Source organism: Ptiloglossa arizonensis, chromosome 6 (assembly GCF_051014685.1).
Source record: "Ptiloglossa arizonensis isolate GNS036 chromosome 6, iyPtiAriz1_principal, whole genome shotgun sequence".
NCBI lineage: Eukaryota > Metazoa > Arthropoda > Insecta > Hymenoptera > Colletidae > Ptiloglossa > Ptiloglossa arizonensis.
The window spans coordinates 7,082,473-7,108,481 of record NC_135053.1 but is presented as its reverse complement, the minus strand read 5'-3'; the positions used below and the strand labels follow the sequence as shown (position 1 = coordinate 7,108,481).

Sequence of the window (26,009 nt, the reverse complement as noted above, 5' to 3'; positions counted from 1 at the left end):
CAATGCCAAGCTATGATTTGTTATCAAATAATAGCGTTTTAGTGTTTCAAATGTACATTCGATGTATATAATGCTTTTTACAAATAAATTAAAAAATACAAACGGCTTCTTAGAACGACAATAAATAATATTAATTCTATGTGTGGTTCATTCTATGCGAAATCGATCACTTATATCACTCGATGTCAAGAATTTGGATCAAACTGATACATGATCTAGTTTCGAAGGAGAGTTTACTATCTTTCGTTCGATCTGATTACGATTTTGAACACTGATAGATTTTTCACTCCGTTTATAAAAATGTACCATAATGGGGTCAGATAATGCTATATTATACGTTTGTGATATTTACGATGAAAGTTTCCACATCCCTGAAGAACAATCGAACGACGGTAACGAACAAATATTTCCGTGGCTCAAGAGTTACATACCAGATTGTGGCGCAACGGGTCAGGATTCTATTCTTCGTTTATGTAATTTTTTCACTGTTCGTTTGTCCCGTTTCTTCGTTTATATATACAAAATACTGAAACTTTTCGTATGTAGAATATAAGAACACAGTCATTTCAAAATTGAAATCACAATGATCTGTTTAAGACTGCAATACATACACAGTTTTAGATAGCCAACATATACACTCGGCAGTTACGATTCGGCTGATAATATTATTTTAGGGATTTCCTGTAGTATTTCTCTAAGCATTTAACTAACGATTTTGAAGTGCAAACAAATCGTTGAATCGTAACTAGTAATTGTGGAATAATACGCAGCGATATATTGAATGAAATTCACGAACAAAATCAACAGATTTTATAACCGTCGTAAATATATAGTAAGTCCCATTTTCAAGTGACAAAATCAGTGACCTCCATTTCAAAGCGGGTTAGTCATTTCTATCTCGAGTTGAGGCTCAACCTCTAGTGTACCGTCCGACGAGGAAAGTGAATGGGATAGTAGGTCAGATCGAGCAACAGCAAGTTATTCATGTATTGGATGCAGTCGCTGATCGTAACTTCAAAGCGATGCCAATAATTTAACTGGGTATAAACGCATACAACGTCCAGAGAAGTGTGACCTGGCAGTCTGATATGCAAATTTGGCGTATCGGTTAACATGTTAATAAAAATTGATTATCTAAAATTTAATATTCATCGAGACTTTTTACTTCATTAATTTTCATCATTATCAATGTACGTTATGGTAATCCTATATGCGGAAAATTTTTTCGACACTGATCTGTATCGAGAAATATAATACTTTATCAGATTTGTATACAAAGGAACGTTGTATTGGGATAAAGTAATTGCACACGTTTATTCGGTTTTACGTTTTGATAGCATAGTTGCAGTCTTCGAGAATACAAAATGGGAAAACAGATGTCACCCTTCTATTCGTTTCGTAACATTCTATCGTTGCGTAATTGGTTTTATCCATTGACGGAATATTAGAATATCGGTATACATAATTTTTAAACCTGAATTTCCTTTTACAGTAAAGACATTATATGTGTTTATTCCTGATGATTTGCTATTTAAAATCGAGGTTGTTATTAACATTAGTTTTAAAAATTTACACTATAAAGTCAATAATCTGAAACCGTATGAATATTTAACCCGAAATGTTGAATCTTTAAAGGTGTTAAAAAGGGATTTCCTGTAGCATTTCTCTAAGTATTTAACTAACGATTTTGAAGTGCAAACAAATCATTGAATCGTAACTAGTAATTGTGGAATAATATAAAGTAAATAAAGTATTAAATCATATTTTCCACTTGAACGGTCTAGTTAACTAACCGAATTCATCCAATCCACGGTAAATAAAAATAATTTTCGTTAAAATACAGTTGCTACTTTAAAAAGGGGGCACAGAACGCGTAATTCTTGTGATGTTAATCGCTGACGGCCATCAACCCGTGTTGTTATCTTTTTCTCGGTGAATGAGAAAATTGATGCGAAAAACTTTTCTCTCTTTAATTGAATATCTACTAAGAGATTTCTTCCGCTCACCTCAGACTCTAAGACACCTTAGCGAGTAGTACTCTCTTTTGTGTATTTCCGCCACGTGCACCGTATACTCGGCCGGTACCATGGATATTGCAAACATAGAGCATAACGTGGAATTATCGATACAGGAAGACGCAACTATATACACGCCTACCGCCTATATCGAACACGAAGAACTCGCTACACGCTCACGCGATTCGATCGAGCACAGATAGCGTTAATTTTTGACAAGTATTACTGCTACAACCACGACCACCTTTTCCGACCATCACAAATAGTGTTGATTAAAAACAAAACAGTTCTTGAATTACGACATACTTCCCTGTACAATTCTCAACATACTACGCTAAAAGAAACTAGATAAACTGCTGGGGTCAAAATGCAAACGTTTTGTACCTGCATTCCTACCATCGAGTAAAATTAATACACAGTGTAGGGTATTGTGGCTAGTATATAGGTATTGTGACCAGCTTTCTTATTTACAGTGACTGATTATGAAAACAATTTCTCAGCATACTCCACAATCTACTCATTCGTAGTATCACATGTTTCTTAAATCGAGACTGGTGTTTCTTTCTCCTTACAATACATCGTACTTGTACAATTCCACTTACACGAAAAGCTTCGAAACGAATTAATCGCGCAATCGAGGTTTCGTTGTAGTTGAAGATATTTATACCACTAATCGAAACATACGTGAATGTGTGTGTAAAAATAAAAAAGGGTGTGTCCGATAACTCTTGTTGTTTTTTTTTTTTTTTTAATTTGCATTAATTTTTCGGTCTCTAAACTGGACTATCCAATGAATTGTGTACCAACAAACGACTTATAGATCTAGACGGAAAGAAACAGTGGCAGCGTAACTAAAATAACGACAAAAAGGAAACCATTATTATCCGGAAGATAAGCAATTAGTAACTTCCCGTGGCTAGTATGGAAAAGAAGACTAATCGCGCGAAGCGTATACGATTATCTGCGAATTATTGAAGCACTAACGGAAAACATGCTACGGTACTCGTAGCGATGAGTGGCGAATTAATGGAGTTCCAGGCTAGGAAGTCTTGTTTACGAGCGACACAGTATATCGAAGCATAAATATGAAGAAGGAAAACGAGAGACGAACCGAACGAAAGACAGAAGTCAAACAATAAACAGGAGGCTGAATAAAGAGACATTGGAAAATGCAACCATCGTTATGAAATGTGCAGTATTACCATCGTTCAGAGCTACTCGGCTCGATCATTATTACTATATAGGAATACAAAGTATGCAATATACTCAGCAGTCGAGCTTTTTATTAGTAGTAGTCGAAAATATTTTGCGCGTAAAGGAAGAAGTCGTTCTCGAATGCCAGCTGGATATTACAAATGGGCATAATATTCAGTGTAGCGAACACTTTTAAACATTTTATGCGTCATTCTCTGAGAATATGAACTTCGTCGGACAGACAAACTGAATTTACGAGGAACGTGCAGCATTATATCGTGTATTGCAGTTTATTGTACGCCATTTCATTTTATGGTGGTTATGCAATGACAGATGTACATAAAGCGTGTATCAAAACGCGTTGACATTATTCCAGAGGCGAATTCGACGTACAAACGTAATGTGAGAAGTTTATGTAAGTTACTGTACGTAAACATTAGTCCTGGTTGACCTTGATTCTCAGTTACTGCTCATTTGTATATTTGAATAATTATCGTTAAAATATAAAAATTAATTCCAACTCAGCTCTTTACTCTAGACATTTTATACATCCTGTATAACCATAATGTCACATGTCTGTTAAGTTCGTGTCTATTTTTTAGACTGTTAAAACTTACCTACTTAAGACCTTAAAAAGTTTTTTGTACACTAGAGTACTTCACAGCAAACTACTTCATTCTAAAACATTGTGCGTTATAACAGCTGTTCGTCATAATTCTGTTCATTGTAGAATGTATTGATGTATACACGTGTGTGTGTGTGTGTGTGGGCTTGTGTTCATTTTAGCGAATGTACATATATAACTTATATATATTTTATTTCATTGTATTTTTGAATCACGCACACATACATACCGAGTATTGAGTATTGTTATAAATCATCAACTTACAATTAAGAAATAAGCACAACTTATAATGTAACTGTTCTCTATTCTGTAGTTCTACATAAAGATGACAAACCATAATACACACTCAAATCATTAGCAGCTTTTATTGTATAGGGATACAGGAAAATAAATATTGTTTCTCCTTAACGAAAAGTTATTTAAATTTTAATAAATTTTACTTATAAAAAAGGAAACACCGAAAATAACATTACTTTCCCGGACTGTAACAATGGTTTTCCATGTATTACTATATATAATACAGTTAAGTTATTGTTAAATTATTATGAGCCGAAAAAGAATCTTATTAAGAAAGAATAGAAAGGAAGATTGAAGTTCTCGTAAAATTGAAAGCGGTAGAAATTATCCCCAATTTAACAGAGGAGTAACAAACCTATATAGAAACGGTTCGACGTACTCAACACGAGAACAGTAAATTATGAAGTTATACAACTAAAAGAGTTTGCAAATTAGAATTTAAAAAAGAAGAACATGCAGTTTTGAGGATTCGAAAGTATACTCATGAATGTATTACAGAAGAAAGCATTAGAAAGATTGCATAACAATTTTAAATGAAGCACAGATAACCTTGATGGAAAACAATGTAGAAAATCGACGAAATAAATTTTCATTGAAGACGATTTGAAGGAAGTGGTAGAAAATTTGAATTTAACTATTCAACTATTAAACTGCGCTATCGAATCAATTACTGGTCAAAGAAGATTCTACCTCTGAAGACGACACTGAAGAGGAGGAAGATGAAATAGGACAAATACAATTAGAAAGAAAGGAAGACGACATGAACCTACTTGAGGTAAATATAAGTGATCCGTAACAATGAGAAGAGACAGGTGTTTCTGAAAAAGGAGAGACAGTAGGAGAGAGGAAAAACAGACTTAAATTTGGCGTATGCATTAATAAAAGAAACATGTGTACAATGAATCTATGTTATCTGTGGTGCAAGACGTTATACATACGATGAGAGAGAACCCTCTAAATTCTCAAAAATAGGTAAAATATAATTAAATCGGAGCGAGTTCCGTGCTTTGAAACCATAAGTGTCAGAAAAAATTTCTCACTATCTTCTTTTCTGAAATAGAGTACTAAAGTCACCGAAGATAAGCGATTCATACATATTGCCGTCATGTATCCTCTCGCTCATTCGCAGTCTGGTGCAATCACTGCGGAAATTACAAAGTGGAGGGGATAAAGAAACTATTTATAAGCAGACGTCCAACGGACCAAGGAGGTTGTTCGGTAAATTTCCAAACACTTCAGCGGGAGTCACTGCTCTCCTGATCCGAGTGAGCGACGCTAATGTCTAGGTGAAGTTTCACTGAAATATTTGGAATTCACCTTTTAGAGGGTACTTCGATCACTTGGCTCTACGGTTGGAGACGATACTCGGTGCACCAGACCGGCTCTTTCCCAATTTGAGCGACCTGAGCAACCGGATCCGCCGTCTATATGAGAGTGGTCTACTCGATAGCCCTATACAGGGACCCTGTATTAACGGGAGATTTAATCGTCTACAGGCGCAGCATGACACTGATGCACCGAATCCATAGACTGCTAATTTGGTGAATCGCTCGCAGATATAGGACCAGGTCCTACAAGACGGCAGCCTTTCTGACGAGGCTTACCCCGCTAGAACTGCTCGCAGCTTTGTACACAGCTTATTATAATAACCGCTGCAACTTAGGCAAGCAGGGAATATCCTGCGAAGTAAAAGGCCCCAAGTGGTAGTCCATGCTGTTGCAATGACAATGACGACTAGCCCAAGACAGACATTTTGATGTACCTTCCTCCAAGAATTATTGGTGAATAGGGGATAAGTAACACTTCCATTCTCGTGACGTCAACTGCGGTTGTGGAGGTATGTAGTATCTGTAGTATGTCAATTTTACAGATGCAGTATGTGTAGTATCTGTGTCTTGCGTTCTATGTCCGTTCGCATGAGAAAGTGTTATTCATATCAGCAATAATATTTTTACCAGGCGTTTTCGAAACGTAATGGCGACAAACCATCACTACCATCTCGAGTCCATCCCAATCCAAGTAAGGGCGAAACACTTGGTCGAGCAACGGAAGGGGAAACGATCAACCCTGCGTCGTCCTGCGTTGAGTTCAAAGTGGATTATAAGTTTTGCAACGAAGGGGAAATAATCGTTTTGCGTTCAAAATAATAAACTTTGTGTCATTGCGTTTTGTCAATATCGAACCTTGTGTTTTACGTTCGATTTTCTTTCATTGAAAGCACCGTACACGCGTATTTCCGGAACTCCTGGTATAGATGTTTCGATACAAGATCAGCTTCCGTTATTAGCCATGAAGAGCCATTGCCTTCCTCTAACAGTTTCATGAGTTCTCGTGCATCTCGATACTTTGGGCAGCAGAAGAGAACGTAATGAGGCGTCTCGGCTTCATCACAGACATAGTTCTCGTCCAGAACTAGGGCAAATTCTCTTAGCTTCGCACGGAACTTTCCATGTCTACTAAGGAATTGTACCGCGTAGCGATCGAGGTTTAACCAAGCGGCATTGAAACGGTCAAAGATATCCGGGAAGTATCGAGAAGGTAATCCTTCCCTTCCTCGACAACGACCATCTCAATTGCCATAAGCCTAGGAGTTTCTTCCTCACCCGAGTTTTTACCTCCGAGGGCGATATTATTCCTGACTCGAAGTTCTTGTGACTAATTCGACAGTCTGATGTTGGTTCGGGCAATAAATGTTCGTGCTTCTTGCCCCTAGTTTTGCAGTTTGGATAAACTGGAGTCTTACTCAAGATCTTGTAGGAAACAATGGTGGGCCCTCTCTCGTCGCATTGACACCAGACCTTATTCTTCATCTTGCAATAGTTCGCCATGTGGCCGAATTTCACTCAGACGTAATCCTGAACACGGTAAGAAGACTATCCGATGTAGACTTGGCCTCTGTGCTCTTTCAACCGCTGACGGACCCATTTGGTCCTTCTGTTGTTCCCCTTAAGCACGATGACAAATCTAATTTCAAGGCAAAAAATATGCCGCAGCAGGGGGCCAGGTTACCCGGTTTGAAGAAGGAGGCGATCCGGCTAGAGTGCATGGTAGCGCACATATATGACGTGGATCTTCTTGACGGACTGTGTCCGAGTGTGTCACCATTCCGGCGACGAGGGTACACGGACAAGAGTGGTCGACCTGTATGAGACTTACCAAGGGACCCAGAAAGTTCTGCAGATCGCTATGAAACAGGTCAAGGCTCAGAGCTGGAGGAAGCTCCTCCAGACTCTCGAGCAGGTTCCATGGAAGCGCCCATATAAGGTGTTGAACAAATTCTGCCCATGGGTGCCTCGAATCACCAAGAGTTTTGAACTCCACCTGCCAAGTGCCGTGATCAACACTCCCTTTCCCATAATGAAGAAGAGGTCACGTCGAATTGACTCGAATACCTGATCCGCTGAACTGGGGGTCAGTCTAGAGAAGCTGACCACGGCCATCTGAAAGCTCAGGACGAAAAACACGGCCCCGAACCCGGATGATGTGCCCGGCCAAGTCTAGATCTTAGATAACGTTCAGGACATTCTTGGTAACGATCTTGGACGGGTTTTCGATCACTACCTGGAAACTAGGCGATTCCTTTCTACTTGGGAAGTAGCCTGAATGGTACTCCTCCTAATGGAAGACAAGTCCACGGACTCTCAGTCCGCGTACTGGCCCATTTATTTCCTCGAGCAAGCTTTCGGAGAGAGTGCTGGCTGCCGGTATTATCAGGCACCTGCCACACGGTAGGTCTAATCTGACTGAAAGCCAGTTTGGATTCCGGGCAGGACTGTCGACTCTCAGCTTCAACCGTCTCCCAGGGTGGAGTGGCATTCACGGTGTTTCGCGATATCGTCAATGTCTTCAACGTCATACCCTAGGGAGCAATGATAGGGGCTCGAAAAGCATCAGGTTGCTGTCTGTATAAAAGCAGTGATCGAGGACTAACTCCGATAGATTAGTCCCGAACGGTGCCAACCTGACGTGCTGCGCGGACGTCACGTGGATACTAGAGTTGAAAGACAACAGGGGATGATCATTCGGCGCACGGAGAACGGCACCCTGTGCGTCATCGAACGAATCAGGGAGATCGGGTTGCAGGTGGCGGTTCATAAGACAGGTGCTGGCGATACACCGACCTCGACAGGAGCCGTCACCCTCATTGATCAGAGTAGGTGAGGCCAACGTCGAGATGAAGTCTCGGATGAATGTAACAGCCGCTGGGAATCCCTCGAGCGCGGAACGTCCCGATGGGACGCGAGGTTAAAATTCTCAAGCGCTAAGCCCGGTAGTCCATGCTACTGCAGTGACACCAGTGGACTATCGCGGCTATCCAGTTACTTCTACCGATGCTGCTGGGCAGAGGTTTTGGTGTCAGGTGCATCCCGGCCATAGTTGTTTCGGACAGTATCTGTACCGTATAGAAAAGAAAGTGACGCGATTCGTTAATACGAAAGAAAAAGTTCTCAAACTAGGGAAAATATAAAATAAATAATGAACACTTACGAAAGACTTGAATTTTAAAAGTCAATTCGAACTAGCAATGGTAAGGATTTGATCGTAAGCACGAAGCTTGCAAATTCGTAGCTAAGAATCGAATTTAAATTGATAAATTAAACACTATTATACACGACTAAAAGTGTGCTATTCGTATATACCGATTCTGATATTAAAAATAATCGTTATAAATTTATAATTACAAATTTCGCAAACATAAGTTAAAATTTCGCTTCGATGGACACATTTATTCATACCATTACACCTGCAATTCAAAACGTACGATATGTTTGCTTAAAATAACCGTGAACAAGTGTAATCCATTAATTTTCGGTAACGTTATTAGGATAAATTGTAAAAACATTCGTGTACTTATATTGTACGGAATTCTCTTGTTTACCAAATGTAAATTAATGAGACTGGGAAACAGTCGAACCAACGAAGCAAATACTTTTAAATATAATACATAATAGCTTGTACGCAGACGGGATCGAGTGAATTTATACCTGTTCAAAGAGGTGTTCAAACAGGTTCAGTTGTCTTCGCGTGGGTAAGGAATGCCGCAATTTGAATGCAAACTTTGAACGAAGAATGGAATGGACGACGTAAGGATGGAAGTTGAGTACCTGTGCTTCAAATGCAGAAAGTTTAATGATATTAATGAAAGTGGTATAGTAGGCTGGTCTGTATTTTCAACGTGGTAACTTTAATAATGTCTGCTTCATTTACATTCCCCTGAATGAGAGACCGAGGACCAACGGACTCCGCTTAAAACCGACATCGACCCGGCACTGGCAATGCTACTTTTAATTATTCCACGGGACAACGGAGGCTGCTTAAAACACGAAGAAATTATGGGATTGCACACTGTAACGTCTAGGAACACGGAAATCCTCTCGTGTGACGAGCCGTAAGTACTCGCATTAAACCTGATTGAATAACGAAGGGTTGTATCGTAGCCCATGTTAATATACTCATCATCGTTATAATTTTTATTATAAGAAATGAAAAGCAATTGACGAAAAGATTGAGGGCGACATATAATATTGGCAATAATTATTTCTCTGCAATTGTACTCTTCGCGAATAATGTTCGAAAAATTAAAGTGAGTTTACATAATAGTGTTGACTGACAATCACTTCTACAAAAGAAATAAATTCTATTTTAACGTATTTCTTTAATAACTATTTTATAAAAGTCTATTAATTGCATCGGTGTATGAAAATGTGTAGATATTCTTCAATAGTTGCCAAATATGTGTGACAAATTTTGAAACAATTGACTAAATTTGTTGGTTACAAACGTATACAAGTAAAATTCGTTTTAAAATATTGAAATCGCGCGTAATTAAAACTGTATCAATCTATAACCTGCAATCTACAATTTTCAATATGTAGACACTTGACAAAAGTCAAGGTAACTTGTGACAAATAAATTTGACAAACAATAAACACGATGTTTTCATACACATGTATCGTCGTTCAATATTTACACATCGACAAACGTTGGACAAATTAACGAAGCAATAAATAAATTGAATTTTAACTACAATGTAATTGGTTCTATTACCGTACACTGCAAGAATAATAGTTATATAAATATAATCAATCGTGCAAAATATTATCGCCATACGTTGATCTAACTTTGTACATATACAAAGTTATATTCAATTGCAATCCGTTATAGTAAATTTAGGTGAATATTCATATAACGGAAATCGTGTGGTAATAAACATTCAACAACTGTAACAGGTGCTGTGACTTACGGAACGCTCGATGGAGGGTCAAATCTTGATTCTATTAATTCTCGGAACAGTCAGCTTACCTGAAACAGAAACAGTGTTAAAATTGGTATTCATCTTTCGATTGTCTTACTTTACCTCTTTGGCTTTTACTTTTTACTTCGTGCTCGAACACTGACGTTTTCTCCACAATTAAGAAAAAAAGAAACACGAGAAAATATTATTCACTGAACAATTAGTTCACAAGGAAAAGAAGCAAAGAACAAACTAAGTAATCGTTTAAAACGATGGAAAAAACGCATATCGGATAAGAAAATTTTTTAAAAGAAAAGGGAGAAACTGAATAACTGACAAACTGATAATGAGGTACATAGAAAAACAAAGTAGAGTCAAGTAGATAGGTATTCTCTGATATAACTTGAGAAATCTCGCGATAGTACGATTTAAGTTAACGTAGCATTTATTGAAAAATCTCGAGAAGCCACATCATATATTGTCTCAGCTTAAATTATATTAAAAGTTAAAATTCTGTAAAGTTAAACCAAAATTAAGCCATTTCAATTTTTTTCCTTCCTTCCAAATCAAATTGAATATAAAAAATCGAAAACCTGTTTTCATCAATCAGATATTTTACTTAACTTCATAAGAAAATATCATGTGAAATGAAGTCTAATTATTTAATTTATTATTATTGAATATTATTTATTAATAGTTCTTATTACAATCTACTCTTATCAATTTCAAACTCGATAAACTGATGAAGATTTATTCATTACACTATATGTATATTTTGTTAAAATTTGATACGAAACATTTGTGATTTCTGTTGAAAGCTCTGAGTTAGAAAAAAATTGACGACATGTGTTTCCGTCATTTGATAAACCCGATCTTTGTTTGATACAATCTATGTACAAGCCCATTCTTCGTTTCAATTGGCTTTGTAGATATTCTTTCTTCTCCTGTTTATGCTTTTTCTCATTTCCATTTTGTGCAACCCACTTTTTAAAAGATAAATCGTACGAAATGTGAAGTAAATATTCCATGCAACATATTCAAGTGTAAAATGACGATATTCCAAACATATAATTAAAAATATTAAAAGGTTTAGATTTTATAAATTTTAAATCGTTCAGTTTAGTCAGTAGAACTTGGCATATACAACATTTCATTGCTGAAGAAGTGTCCATAAGTGCGTTAAACACTTTATTGTCATTTATGGTTAAAATCATAGTGTATTCTATTTTAGTATTATCATCCGTAGTTAATGATCTTAGATTATTTATTTCATTTATAACTTGTGCATTTTCTTTGATCTATTGAAATTTAATCGGTCTGCAGAATCACGGTGAAGATGTTTGTGGATTTTGCCACATTATTTCACTATTAATTTATCTTGGAGGCGTATTGGAACAAAACATGAAATAAAAACACTTTCGTCATTTATTTCATTAGTTTCATGTTGTATCTACTTATATCTAGGTAAACCAGATGCATCGTCTGATCCCCATTTGCATACGAGAATCAAATGTTTATTAATTACAATTGTTCTTAAACATTTTATTATGCGTATAGCTGTATGATTAAGTAAGCTTTCTAAATCAACTTTTGCTCCCATTTCTGTTATTTCTATTTTCTTTTTCACTGGATAACATTTACAGTTTTCCGATAGTAGTTGGAAATAAGAAGACCATGGATTACTATTGTGTATCATTGATTGATTTTTAATGATTATATATTGAAATCTTGATAAATCAGTCATTGCAAAAATACTTAAATCTCTCTCTGGTGTAACTTTTTTTCCTTTGCCATATGCCCGTTTTAGTACAAATATTTAATAATTTTCTCATATTCATCATTTTCTAAATAAGAAAGGAAGCGTGCATTTGAATGTATTCCACGATTTCTTAATTTCATTCTAATAGCGTTGAATAATTCTGGCAACGAAAAATTATTAACAAGGGATTGAGCGAATTTTTTCCCTTTGTAAATAGTTACACAGGATGTCTTTGATCTTTCTTTTTTTACTTCGATCGTATTTATCGAAGTTAAAGGCTTTTCACCCGGTATACTAATTGGATATACAATAATTTTTTACAGGCCATTATTATGTGATTTTAAAATTTTATTTTCCGTATAATTATATTTAACCAATTTTTGTTTCGGCATAAATGTAAAATTTCTTAAACTAATTTTTAATACTCCTACATTTTTACCAGAAATGTGGAACTTTTCACATATTTCCTTTTTCAAATATGAATAATCAATCATGTTATTCTTAGCGTTTCGTAGAGCAAAGAATAAATCTCTCTTACTACGAAACCCCTCCATTTTAATACATATAATCCATAAAAATACCATCTTAAAAATTTCTAGCTTTCAATGAATATATTATTTAAAATTTATTTGATTAATTCTTTCATTTTCGAGGTTACCGAACACGCAGAAGATGATAAGATTTCGGTAAATATCGATAGTAGGAAGATGATTTTTTCACAAAATGTCACCTAATTTTTTATCTCGAACCACTGTAGCGATGTGGTGCGCGACGAGTGACGGGTAGCAGAGGACTCGAGATCTCTCGACTGCTGAATACCGCGATTTAAATGCACAGAAGTGTATTTGGACTTGTGTCGCGTACAGAGAGAGAGAGATAATGCGAGAATTGTCTTGACGGCTACGAGTGAAGGGTTCATCCGGTGCTTCGGAGACTCCTCCACGGGCGATAAAGCGACTGGTGGTGTTTTGCAGACTGCAACTCTTCGATTTGCGTACTATTTACTGTGTTGAGCGTTGGGCGGCGAGAAATATTGATATTGGAACGTCTCGTCGATCGAGCTTCTCGAAGAACTTTTCAGGGTTATCGAGATCGTTGAATTTAGAAATAGAGTTCAATGCGTGGTGTTTACATTGGTGTAATATTGCCACAGACATGATGTGTATTTTACTATTTGAAAGTTAGACACGGAATGTCGCTTCGCGTGCGTATTTTCTATTGTATGCGTTCGGTTCGGAGTCTTATTGGCTGATTTGAACGTAAGAAAGCTGGAGAAGGCTATGTCTAATTGGTGGATAGTTGTGTCGGGCTAAGGGGAAATGTGGAGTGGAAATGTTAGTTACGAGTCGGGAGTTCTTGGAAGCCAATATGAATAAAAATAGTAAAATTTGGATAAGGTTCCTTTAATGACCTGGTAGATGTTTCGCAGCCTTCCGAGAACCCAGGTTATGATTATTGTCGTCAATTAAGTTATTAGGCATCGAGTATATACTCGGTACACGCGTTAATCCGGCCATAAACTGTCAGGCGAACGGTTCGCTGCTTCCCGCGGAAGAAGGAGGTATCGATCTATGATTGGGCCACGTTTCCAAGAACATGCAAAATCCCAGTGACGTGGTCCCTAGTCAAAGGTCGCGGCTTCAGGTTGTACGATTACACGTGTACGTGTGTATTTGCACATGATGTTAAACGTGTGCGTGTTGACTGCTAAACGCTGAGGACAAAGACTGACAGAAGCTAACGGTTTTTACATAGTTTCTAGAACGTTCTGTGGAATGTGGCTGATTTCTTATGGGTTCAACCCCGGCAAGAAAGGGTTTTCAATCACTTGAAACGAAGGTCTTTTTGGGCAAGCGTTCTCGAAACTTTGAGGACGTTACGTTTAAGCTCGAAATTTCGTAAACGGAATATTCCACGCAATTGAATATTCTGGAAACAACGCGAACTGATGATCGAAACCTTTACGTGCCACTTAAAACTATGCGCAAATTTACAAATTACATCTGAACGTTAGCTTGTTCTAGTGGCAGGTACTGGTACTTGGGTAATTAGTTTTGTTATTAAACATGGTCTTGGTTTTTTAGTTTTCGAACTGAAATACATATTATAAAATTAAATATAAAATGACTACATAACGGGAATGTTTAACAAGTGCAAATGTAAAACTGCAATTACAAGAGTTTCTTTAATGTGTTTTTAAAATTGTTTCTTTTTTCATAAATAAGACTGTAACGAAGTCTTCTATTTTCTACAATCACACCTTTCATTTATATTTGTACGAGACATTCTGTAGACTTTAAAAATAAAGTATACTAATTTATTGTTAAAATATTATACAATATACTAATTTATTATTAAAATATTCATTGAAAGGAAGACTAAAGAAAAAATGAATTAATTTTCTTTACGAGGATATGGTTATTCCTATACAGTAATGCACAAAATTATTCCAATTACTGAAGAAATGAATTATTTCAAAATTACCGCGGGATATTGTCAATATTGACCTGGTAAAAGATACAGATTCTTTATAATTTTAATACGAACTATTACGATTGTTACTATACAGTATGTATCAGAGGAGCATGGACGCGATATCTTCGAAACTTGATATCTACTGAGCGGGAGACTATAGCAATGCAAATATATGAATCGGTCTGCAATAGATATTAACTTGCAGGCTCTTAGTATCCCCCGTTCTGTCGAACAACATAGGCTTCTTCAAAATGAGTGTAATTTACCCTAAACGCTTCGAAGCAATGTTCTCGTGTCTACGTCCGAAAGGCTCTAAAATGGGCATAAGAAATGCAGAAAAATATCTACCAAGTCTTCTCAATTTATTGACAAGTGGTTGCAACATTTCAAAGAGACAAAGTATATGGCTGATCTTCCTGATCGAAATTCAAAACGGGTTACGACGAAAAGTGAAGATACAAAATAAAAAAATCCAAACCTTATCTTGCATAAGGGGCACTCTCTCTTGGCAGAAAGAGATATAGATTTTAGTATCTTAACACTGAAACACATGACGTAGCACTGTGTCAAAACACCGAAATTGATTTTGCATCGAGTGGAAAACAGAAAAGGGTGTCAGAATAATGAATTGACCATCCCAATCCTTAAATGCAAACCCAATGGAAAACGTACGATTCATTGTGAAATACATACAAGCTTCGAGGAAAACGTATTTGAAGGCTGAAAGATCTTGTTTGACGTGTGTGAGAAATATGGAAGTCTTTACTTGCTACATACGCAGAAAAATTAATCGAAAGTATATCTGGACGGTGTCAAGCTATAATCGATAACGGTGGAGCCTGGACGAATTATTAATTAGAGAATTAATTTTTACAGGGATATCGCGTTCACGCTCTTGCGATACATATTGTAAATGAGCTGTAAAAATATATTAGTTTATATGATATATACGGTTGAAGCACACGCATAAAAATTTACAAATTACGACTCACGAGATCAAATGCCAACTTGCTGAATAACAGTAATTTATAAAATTTTTGAAACAAGCGTGCATCTTGTAACGAAAAAAACAATCGATAATCGAAGTACTGGGAGTATCCACTTTTTCGTTTAAAAAACCCGGCAATTGTTGTTGTTAACATACACAATATTCATCTCGAGCACCGTGATAGATGTCGCGATACTACTAGTTACTAGTTAGGTATGTGTTGATTTTAAGATAGAAACGAATTTTCCCCCGAGACAGGAGGTGGTAGAATATTAAAGATTGATACTTCATTTCGTGTGACTCCTGGGAGAATTGGCAACTCTATATTGCGGTTATAACTCAAATAAAATCGAGATCGCAGCGTTCGAATTGATCAGGTTTGTTTGTGTTTTCGTTTCATCGATCAACCTTTCGTATTTCGGGCTGGCAATCAAGCAAGAAGATCTAAAGAATGTTGTACATATTTTAGATTTAACAAGTTTTTATACTCAAGAATTTCAAAGTCTGTACATAATTTTGTACTTAATCAAACACATACATATAAAACAATTGTACAGAATTTTTTAATTATTTGATCAACTTAATTACACATTTTGATCAAGTTCTATTCTTTTTCTACAAATAATCAGATTAAGATTCAATATTTTAGGTCTGATCCGAATTATGGATCCAAACATTTAATTAAATAAACGTAGTAAACGTTGCCAATTATTGTCGTTTATATGAAAATAAAAAAGATCGAAGAAATAAATATCCTAGCATATCGTTACGCTCGTCCTTATAATTGGAATACTTTAAAGCAAATTTAAATTTTATACCATTCTAATCTTAACACAGTGTTCTTAAAATATTTGCCTTCAGTTTAGTTTAACGACGTATATTACTAATAATAACCAAAAAATATCATACAAACGTAGATTCAAAAACATAATCTTTTAAAGTTGTAACCTTTTAGAGATATAATGAATAAAACAAATATAGTGTAGTATTCGATTCACGTTTGCAAGATTTGTTAAGAGGTGTCCTAGCTGAATAGAAGCTGTTAAATGTGTTTTCCGGCTAAAATCTATCTTGATTACGGACTGGTTTTACGTATCTGGATGAAATTCGTTTGTATTGTATTTTTATACTTTTAAGAAAAAATGATTTACAAAATTATAGAGTTGTAGAATGGATAGGGCGAGGAGGAGGGGTCTCGCAGATTGGCTTTGTCTTTGAAAGTAATTTTATTAATTTACAAAAATCCTAAACAGGAAAACATACATAAGTATATCGCTGTTAATGGCGATTTACTTTCAGGAGTATGTTAATATTCTTCTCGTAAATTGAATTACAGGCTTTTTCTTTTAAAAGTCCGTTCATTTCTTTAGAATTAAAATTTCAAATTTTGAATTGACTCAAAAGAGGAAAAAATTGGCTTGCAGCCAATTGCCCGTTTTTGGAAAATATATGATAGCTTTTCCATAAAATCAAAATTATTTCAACGATTTTCTTAATAAACAGAAACGGTTTTTAGCATTCTAAAAACGTTCCTTTTTCAATGGTTGAAACGTGAATTTCGAGGCAATTAATTGTATTCACATGTTACACCTAGCCTGCTGCATATAACGGTTAGATAGATAATCCTGTGGAAATGTAAGATATAGCAATAGACGGAGAAGACGGATTTCAAGTTTGTTATTTTTTTCTAAAAAATAACAGATTCAACGCTTCCGCGTCGTAAACCCAGTCGCATTCAAAATCTCTAACCTACGGTCTATTCTGTATCTGAGCGTCTGTAACCAAACACCATGCTATGAGAGGAAGCTGATGACACATGCGAGGGTGACAAATGTAGAAGGAAACACGCATTTCTCATGTCAAACGAACTTTTCATAACAAAGCAGTAACAATTATTTCAGGGAGAGGAAGGTGCATTTTACTATATTAGCAGGTTTGTACGATAATTAATCGAGACACAATCGTTAATCTTGCTCGTTGAATTCCTTAGCTATCAGTAATTTGAATTATTTATAATAAGAAATGACTTAAAATCAACGTAAAAGGAGAAGTTTGATGTTAGAATACAAAACGAGTATAAAAAAGAATTACTCGTACTCAACAAATTAATACAAATTTTAGGATAAGAAGAAACTGAGGAGACACAGATGGCAAATAAGGAATCAAATTTTCAAATAAAAATCATAACAACTATTCAAAGAATTGTGTCTTTAGAAAAAGGAAACGATAGTACAAAGTATGTTTATATTGAATTGATAAAATATAGTAACTTTTTAGAAATGTAAATAAAAGATTTATGCCTTTTTCAAATTTGCATTATTATTTTTAGTTTTCTTCTAAAAAGAAAAAACAAGTTGCCCTTGAAATGACCTCGAAAATGCCTACGCAAAAAGAATTCTTAAAATAAACCCAATTATGACCGATGATGAAACTGAGCATTGATATTTATTTACATACCATTCATACTTATTTATAAGTCAATACTTTATTATATTTTATCTCCTACGGTATACAATTTATGCCGAACAATAGCAGCGTAAACATCCGTGAGTGTTAAGTGGATAAATCGAACTGTGCTTGATTATTTTGTGAAATTTTATCACGTCACAATTGAGGCAAGGCAATATACCTTGTCGTAGGGTGGTCCCGATCTGGCCGAATGCCAATTCGAGTTCTGAGAGGGACGGTCTTGATCGACACAATTTGACACGTCCAATCCCTAATGGACTCGGCTGTCACGCGCAGTGGGGTAACGCTGGCGATATTTTTAGACATTGCCAATGCATTCAACACCATACCCAAGGGGAGGGGAACAATTAAACAGGGGCTTGAACAACATCGAGTCCCTGTCTATATATTGGATGTGGTCGAGGACCATCTTCGCGATAGGTGAATAGAACATCCTGACCGGTATGGAAAGGAGCATAGACGAGTAATTCGGGATCCCGTATGGGTCCGTGTTAGGACTCTTGTTATGGGAAACTCCATACAATACGACACCGACTTGCATGACGAGGGTCTCTCTGATGTCGTTAGTCTAGTAGGTTGTGTCGACGACACGTTGATGCTGGTTGTTCGATTGGCTTGGAAGTGGCGCTTCATAAGATGAAGGTTCCAACACATTGGCGGGAATCACCATCTCCTCTGATCCAAATGGAGGAGGGCAGTATCAAGTTAAAGCTTCAGTTTTGACAGTCACTACGGTCGCCTAACTTCCCTGTTGGAAAGGGTAGTTGACGTCTTGGGTGGGCTCCTTCCTCATCTGGGGGTCGGACAATTAAATCCGCCGCCTTTAGACTAGAAGGGTCCACTTGGTAGACCTGTTCGGAGCTTCTGGGTGGGCTGGCGACCTAGCCATCTACCGACACTGTCTGTCGAGGTTTCCCTCCCTAGATCTGCGCGCGAGCTCGTACACGACTTATAATATTATAACAGCGGCTGCGAGTTGCGCGAGCGAGAGGGTTTCTGGCAATATGAGAGGTAGAAACTCTTAAGCACCAGGCTTGGTAGTCCACGTATTTTGCAATGATAGCAGAGCCCAACTATGCCAGTATCATTGGATAGCGGATCGGGGTTGTGGATGATCTCACTTATCGAATGGTGCAGGTGCTGTTCGAGCATAGTCGCTGTGGGCGGCATCTGCATCGTATTGAGAAGAAAGGTGCGTTGCTGGTATTGTCCTAGCAACCAGGATACGGCGTAGCACACCTGGATGGATGAGTGCCAAAGACAGGGGCTGTGGTACACCCTCTTAACCGGTTGCCTACCCCCTCTAAAACATGCACTGATCTCGAGGAGAGACTTGGTTCTTCCCTATGTTAATATAACATAAATGTTATATCGGTGGTCTTCATGGGGGATGAGTCACTTCCCTGTCCTCATGCCTCCGGAAATCACGACGCCATAATATTGGAAGGAGGCGGTAAACATCCACTTTCCAACGAAGATATGAACCGGGCAGAGTCACCGCGTCACCACACGGGGATGGGGGGTGGGGCATTAAATGTTTTGTTGTTTGCACTTCCCAATGTCTTTCTTAAATCATGTGAATATAATTACAGCGATGGTTTTGGTGGATAGGTTCCACGCGGCATCTTCAGGTGCGGGAAATCGCATACTGTTTTTAACGTCACTCCAAGATTTCCTCCACATAAAAAAAATATGCACATAGACACAACCGGTCCTGATAGGAGAAATTGGAAGACCTTTCACTACCGAGCATAGCACTCACTACACTCAGCACCGATAGGAAGTGGAAGGCCGTGACCTCCTTCTGTTAACTAGTCCTGTTGCAGGAAAAGGCCGCAAAAAGGAAGCATCCGTATGGGGGGTGGTTGATCCCCCAAAATGCTTGTTACACCCCTAGGGGCGACACGGAACGGACTAAGGTACATAGGCCCAAGGGATATGAGGTGTTTGGGTTCCTTTCATATGGATCTAGCAACCGGGGAGAGAACTGTTTCTTGCCTCCCCGGTATGTATGTGGATGAGTGAGCCTGTGTACATGGCTATGATAGCTACGAGGAAAGGAAGAGACGCTCACTCTTCCGTCCCTTCCTTGCCAGGGCACATTCTGCAATCTCCTCAATGAGTGGCAGCGTAATCCTACCCGCTCTGAATGTTCCAAATGCTGAAACGAATGCGGTGTGATGGCGGTTGGACGTAGCTCTCCCCTCCTCCCTCATGCACGGACATAGTAACCACATCGCACGAAGAAGACCACCGGATGTTATGCAGCTCTGTGATCATGCGAAAATGATCATCATGGGGGTTTTAGTGGATAGGCTCCGTACCTAGAGCGCCAAAGCTGAGAACTACTCCTTCTAACCCACACCACGCAGTTGGGGGTGAAAAAAAAAGTAATATAGTTTGTTCAATCTCTAATAATAATTATATATTTAATACATGCTATTTCGTAAGATAGAAAAGTTGGTGTGTAGCTGCAAAGTTTATCGAGAAACAGGGTGTTATTGTATTTAAACTCATTGTTCTCTTTTCCTTTCATTGCTTTTGAACACACATTTTCCTTTCCATTCTTAAATAAAAAATGAATAAAAATAGAACCTTGTATAAATTTTGGATAATAAAAGGAAAACCAACGCAATCATTGTCATGTCATACAGAATAAATGCGTGTACTCAAAATTAGTCTTTTTGAAATGTAATATCTATTATATTATACATAGTACGTACTAGTGAGTGGAAAATAACGATTCGCTTAGGTCGAATTAAAAATGAGAAACAGGTTGATGCGAATAAAGAAGCTTTTAATGAAAAAATTGACTACTTTAATTATTACAGATTTTAATTTTGAAAAAACTGGTTAGCTCTTGCCCAGTGTGGAAAATAATGTTTGACGTTTATGAGAGCTTTTCTATAGAGAAGTTGCAAGGTGCGCACTATCGATATTACGAGGGTAGTATTGTCGTTAATAACGGTATGCAAAACTGGAACAGTTATAACGATAAATGTCGAGGCAAGCTGCAGGTGCGTTTTATTTCCCCGAGAATAAGCTGGAATCGTCGCGATTTTTGTCGAGTTCGCAATATATTTATTTTATGTACACTTGAGATTTCTACATCACAGATTGTAATTATAAAGCATATGAACAATACGAAAATTAAATATCAAAGCAGAACAAAAATGTGTATTATTCAAATGTTCACTGTAAACAACTGGTAGATTAAAATTCTGCCGATACAATTCGGTTTATTCGATGGATAAATGTAACAATCGTATAGTAATTCGATTTTTGGAATAAAAGGGTCTAATATTTCAAGGAGCTATGGGGGGGGGGGGGAGGGGGTGTGTTATGGAATATATTAAGAATTTTCCACTTTGGTACACGGTTAAATGTATTTCCTTCCCCAAAGTATAATTTTCGCGTGTGCAGACGCGTTTATTTTATTAAAATTAAACCTAATTAGGGAATTTTACTTTCTGAAATTCTGTATGCCCGCCAGCCAGTGCTTAAACAGTTAGCAAGAATCGAAACGAAAACACTTTCAGAAAACTAATTGTGAAGTCAACGCTTGCAAATGTTAGCGAAAACTTTTCAACTTCGAAAATTAATTTCGGTAATTAGTTGATCATACTAGCGCGTAGAATTAATGCGATTGGTAAACGTTTATCGACGAGCTCATTTCGTTCTCCTATTTCTTTATGCTACCTGTAGATTGCAGTTGAATAAATTAAATAACCTCTCCTCTAAATGAATCTATAAATTATATTAAATTACAATTACCATTTAGCGCTCCATAAGTTGTCATTCAATTAGAAGGAATCTTTATGTGTATAATTTATGACACTTTAATCGACAGTCAAAATGAAAAAATATTTTGCTACCCCATTGACCAATAATTTTTTAAATTTTACTATTAAATTTAACAAAAGGGTTCAAACATCGATTTATAATATTTTCAGGCTCAGCGCCTTGAAAATGTATCTCTAAAGAGTAAAAATGAAATTCTTAAAATTACTACAGATATAGAAGTTTGAAGGTTTAGTAACTACATATAAAGTTTGAAGAGGTTTCTTATTAACTTTTTTACTTTATCAGACACTAGCGCACTTGTTTACAAAAAGTGTGAAAACGCATTCATTTCAATGAAACAAAATTAAGTAATATCTTTTTTGGAATTTCTTGCTTAGCATAATATATACAGTTCATTTTTATGGTTTGTTATAATACTTCACTTATTATTACATTTATTCTCAGAACAACTCACTGTACTTGACTCGTTATATGTATAATCAAATTCATCATTAAGTATCTACATAGTAGGTAAATACTTTGATACTTTCTATGTAAACAAATCAACATATTGTATTATTTATTACAGATGAATACATTTTATTATTTATTGTAGATCAATATATTGTGCTAATACTAAACAAGACGAATTAATCGAAACGTTATTTACAAAGAACTATGTTTGACAATTATTATTATTCTTATAAAACAAGCACATTTCTTAATTATTAATATAAGAGTAACTCTCAAATTCAGATTTTAACTTTCAAAGATCGCCATTTTTGTTAAACATTTCCCGTGTTATATATATATATATATCAATTCAGATGATAGTTTATTCCGATAAGTGTACAAGGTTCTAATCAATGTAGGTAGCTGAACCGAAATTTCTAATCGTTCATCGCGCATAATAATCGAGATAATTAATTTATTGCTTAAAAATATGTTCAAAAGTAGTCCAAATATGAATAAATATTCATGCAAAATCTCAGCGGTTCGTGTTGGTAACTTTATTTCGTTCAATTCGAAAAAGTGACCTCGAAATTAACCATTTCCAGCAGAATAGCTCCTTAGTAATGATATTATTCGTGCAGTAATTGAAATTTGTTCCAATTAAAAATAATTTTCAAGTACCGAGTCCCTTGGCCGAGACAAGAAGGAATACGCGTAATTAGAGCAGAATCCGACGCTTCCTTGAAAGCGGCAATATTTTACAGAGTTCACATTTGAAAAGGACAGAATGACGACGAAGGCAGCCATTATTACCAATTGCGCGTAAGAGCTAATTACCCGTAATTATGCCATGCGATATATTAAGCTTTCAGAATAATGGTACGAGGTCCTCAACAGGCAACCACGGAAAATTACGCGGCGGTCCTACCTAACTCGTTTCACTGTTAGCTTTCGTTCCCTGATCGGTGCTCATCTTTGCCTCTTTTCCTTCCCGAGGACAACTTTTTGATCCTCTGAATGTAACTTGAACCTTTGTAATTGCAGCGGAATGCCGGTCGCGGCACGACAATAGTCAAGACGTGCAATCATTTTCATGAAAAGAAACCAAATTCCTCGCGTGCAAAACGAACACGCGCCGCTATGGATAAAACGAGCGCTTCGGGACAAAGAGTTTTACACACAGGATATGAATAATTACTGCCGGAGGAAGGTGCGATTAACAGCGAGTAACGAGAAACATTTCGTAAGTTTATTCTTGTTACTTTCGTGGATAATTACAGCGCCCACGAAGCAGTTGCACACAGGTATGTTCAATGTAATACCTTTCAGGTGGGTGTGCGAGCGACGAGTTGAATGGAAGCACGTAGCAAAAATCGTGCCCGCTGCACGGATGTATTTCTTTTCCTGTAAATAGTTATCACAGAGTCGAGCAACAAAGAATATCGTCACTTTGTTGAATCATTTTTAAACTTCAATTCCAAAGAATCCCGACGAGAGTTTAATTGTCTTCGAAAGCTTAAAAAAAATTCAGAAAAGTACTAACAAAGTTTCAGAAGGTTTGGTATGTCACACGAAACACCGAAAACGACTACGTCGCAAAATATTCAGATAAAGAGTAAAAAAATAAATAAAAGCGTATCGCAGAAATGTACAAACGTTCTGTAATTCTTCCTATATTCCAACAATATAAACACATTTGTTTACAAACGTATTCGTACACTGATGTTCTTTTTTATTTAAAAAATTGCAACTACGTATTAAAAGTGGTGTAACCTTCGTGCAAACTGGTTCAAATACATTAACCTGTTCATCGTTTCAAGGTGTGACTTCCAAGTTGAAGTTATTTCCCCTTACAAGTGACCAACATTTCAAAAAGATATCGTATGTATATCGATGTGTCCAACATCGATGCAAAACAAAATTTGTTATTGTATAGTATATTTTATAATACATGTATAACAATATTACTTTGGATATACTGTGGAATGTATTGGCGAGGTTCTACTCGTGAAAATGAGTCCAAGTACCATTTTATTCAAAGGTGCACGGAATTCCGGAATTCAGAAACGATCCTTGTTAGACACAATTAAAACTAATTCGAGTAAGGTGACGAATCTGTTACCCGAATGTAACGTAAAAATTGTATCTCGAGAATGGAAGTTACTATACGTGAAATACTGTAGAGAAAATTGGTTAATTACAAATAATTTAACACAATATAACAGAAGTATAGAAACAGTTTGATCATCTCATTTGCAGAAACAAGAAAATAAATTGCATTCAGCCTATATTCAGAACTGTATGTACCAAGGGTTTCTTAAGGTACTCTTCACGCGTAACGGAACAATTTTTGAATACAAGAAACGTCTCGAATATTCGTTCGAAAATGTCCATAAAGCCGAAGGCAATTACAGTCCTTCGAATTAGATTCGTTCTAAAAGAGACACGGGCAGTAAATTTCTTTTCGAAGCATATTTCAGTGCGTCTGACGCTGATAGCTCCATTAAACTCCAACCCCGTCGCCAAAAATGAGCAAAATTTGTATTTAGATTAAAGTTTTAAATAACTGATGAAAGATAAACAACTTTCTATCCGTTACTCGGTAAATAAAAATTAGAATTTTAAATATACAATGAAATATCTCACAATGAACAAACGCAACTTTAACCATCCAATCGAATAAACTTCGTGAATAAATCGCTGTTCGTTAATTTTATTAAACTTCTATTCGTTAATTTTATTCAACTTTTATTCGAATAAAATTTTGCCCATCACCGATGATATATATACTCTATGAATGCGAGCGTACGTGCATGCAGACCGTCGGTTGGCAAGGTTCGACTATTTTCTTGTAGCTCGGTCATCTGCTTCTCTACTACTGCAGTTATCCTCACCCGTCATTCCTTATTATGACGTCACTTGGTCCGCACAGTGCGATGCATACTAGCAGAACGAAATGGATAAATATCTGGACATGACGTTTTCTTATATGAACTACTGATCGTATCTTTATGAAAATTGGACTGAATATCACCGATATAAGAGATGTAATTGCGAAATGATTTGAATTACGATCGGATAAGTCAAAACTCAATTACACGTATCTTATACTACTTTCGTTATCTCTTTTAAGAGGGGTGATAGATTTTTCAAAATAGATGACTGTATTATAATAAATTGTATAAACGTTCATGTATTCATCAACCGAAACAAATAAAACTCACCTTTTAATATTTATAGCAGTTCCCTTTTCACAAAAGTATCAGATTTCCAAAAAAAAAAGTACTTTAAAACGTACCCACTTCGTTGTCTGAATTATTTTCCGAAGATTAGTCTATATCCATCGGTTCAAGATTTTATTCGTGCCCTTCTTTTTCTAACAGTGGCGAAAAGTTTTTACCTATGTGATCTAATATGGAAAATCGATACTAACAGGTTATGTAAGACATCCAGATTTGTGAGAATGCGATGTATTTTGCGAGATCAAAATTGTTTTGCATTTTTGAAACCCTTATTTCTCGCCTTCTGAGCTTCCTTCGACAATTGCTTTACAGATACCATCCTTTTTTATTTGCTTTCCATGTGTGAGATAGCAAACGTTTATAAAATATAGTGCGGTTTTTTTTGACGTATACACCAAATTTTTCAAGACAATTTACTGTTCCGTAGCAATGGTTTGAAAAATAACAGCAAACTTTTGAATCAAATTACCTTTC

At 36.5% G+C, this 26,009-nt stretch overlaps 1 protein-coding gene across 2 annotated transcripts in view; it reads right to left on the bottom strand.

Moving 5' to 3' along the window:
• Twin (CCR4-NOT transcription complex subunit 6-like twin) overlaps window positions 1–26,009 on the bottom strand; it is a 424,494-nt gene that overhangs the window by 308,134 nt on the left and 90,351 nt on the right. For both annotated transcript variants that reach the window (XM_076313825.1, XM_076313824.1), the window contains exon 3: window positions 10,376–10,434. The gene's annotated coding sequence lies outside the window, so the exon portion shown is untranslated. The remainder of the gene's footprint in view (window positions 1–10,375; window positions 10,435–26,009) is intronic.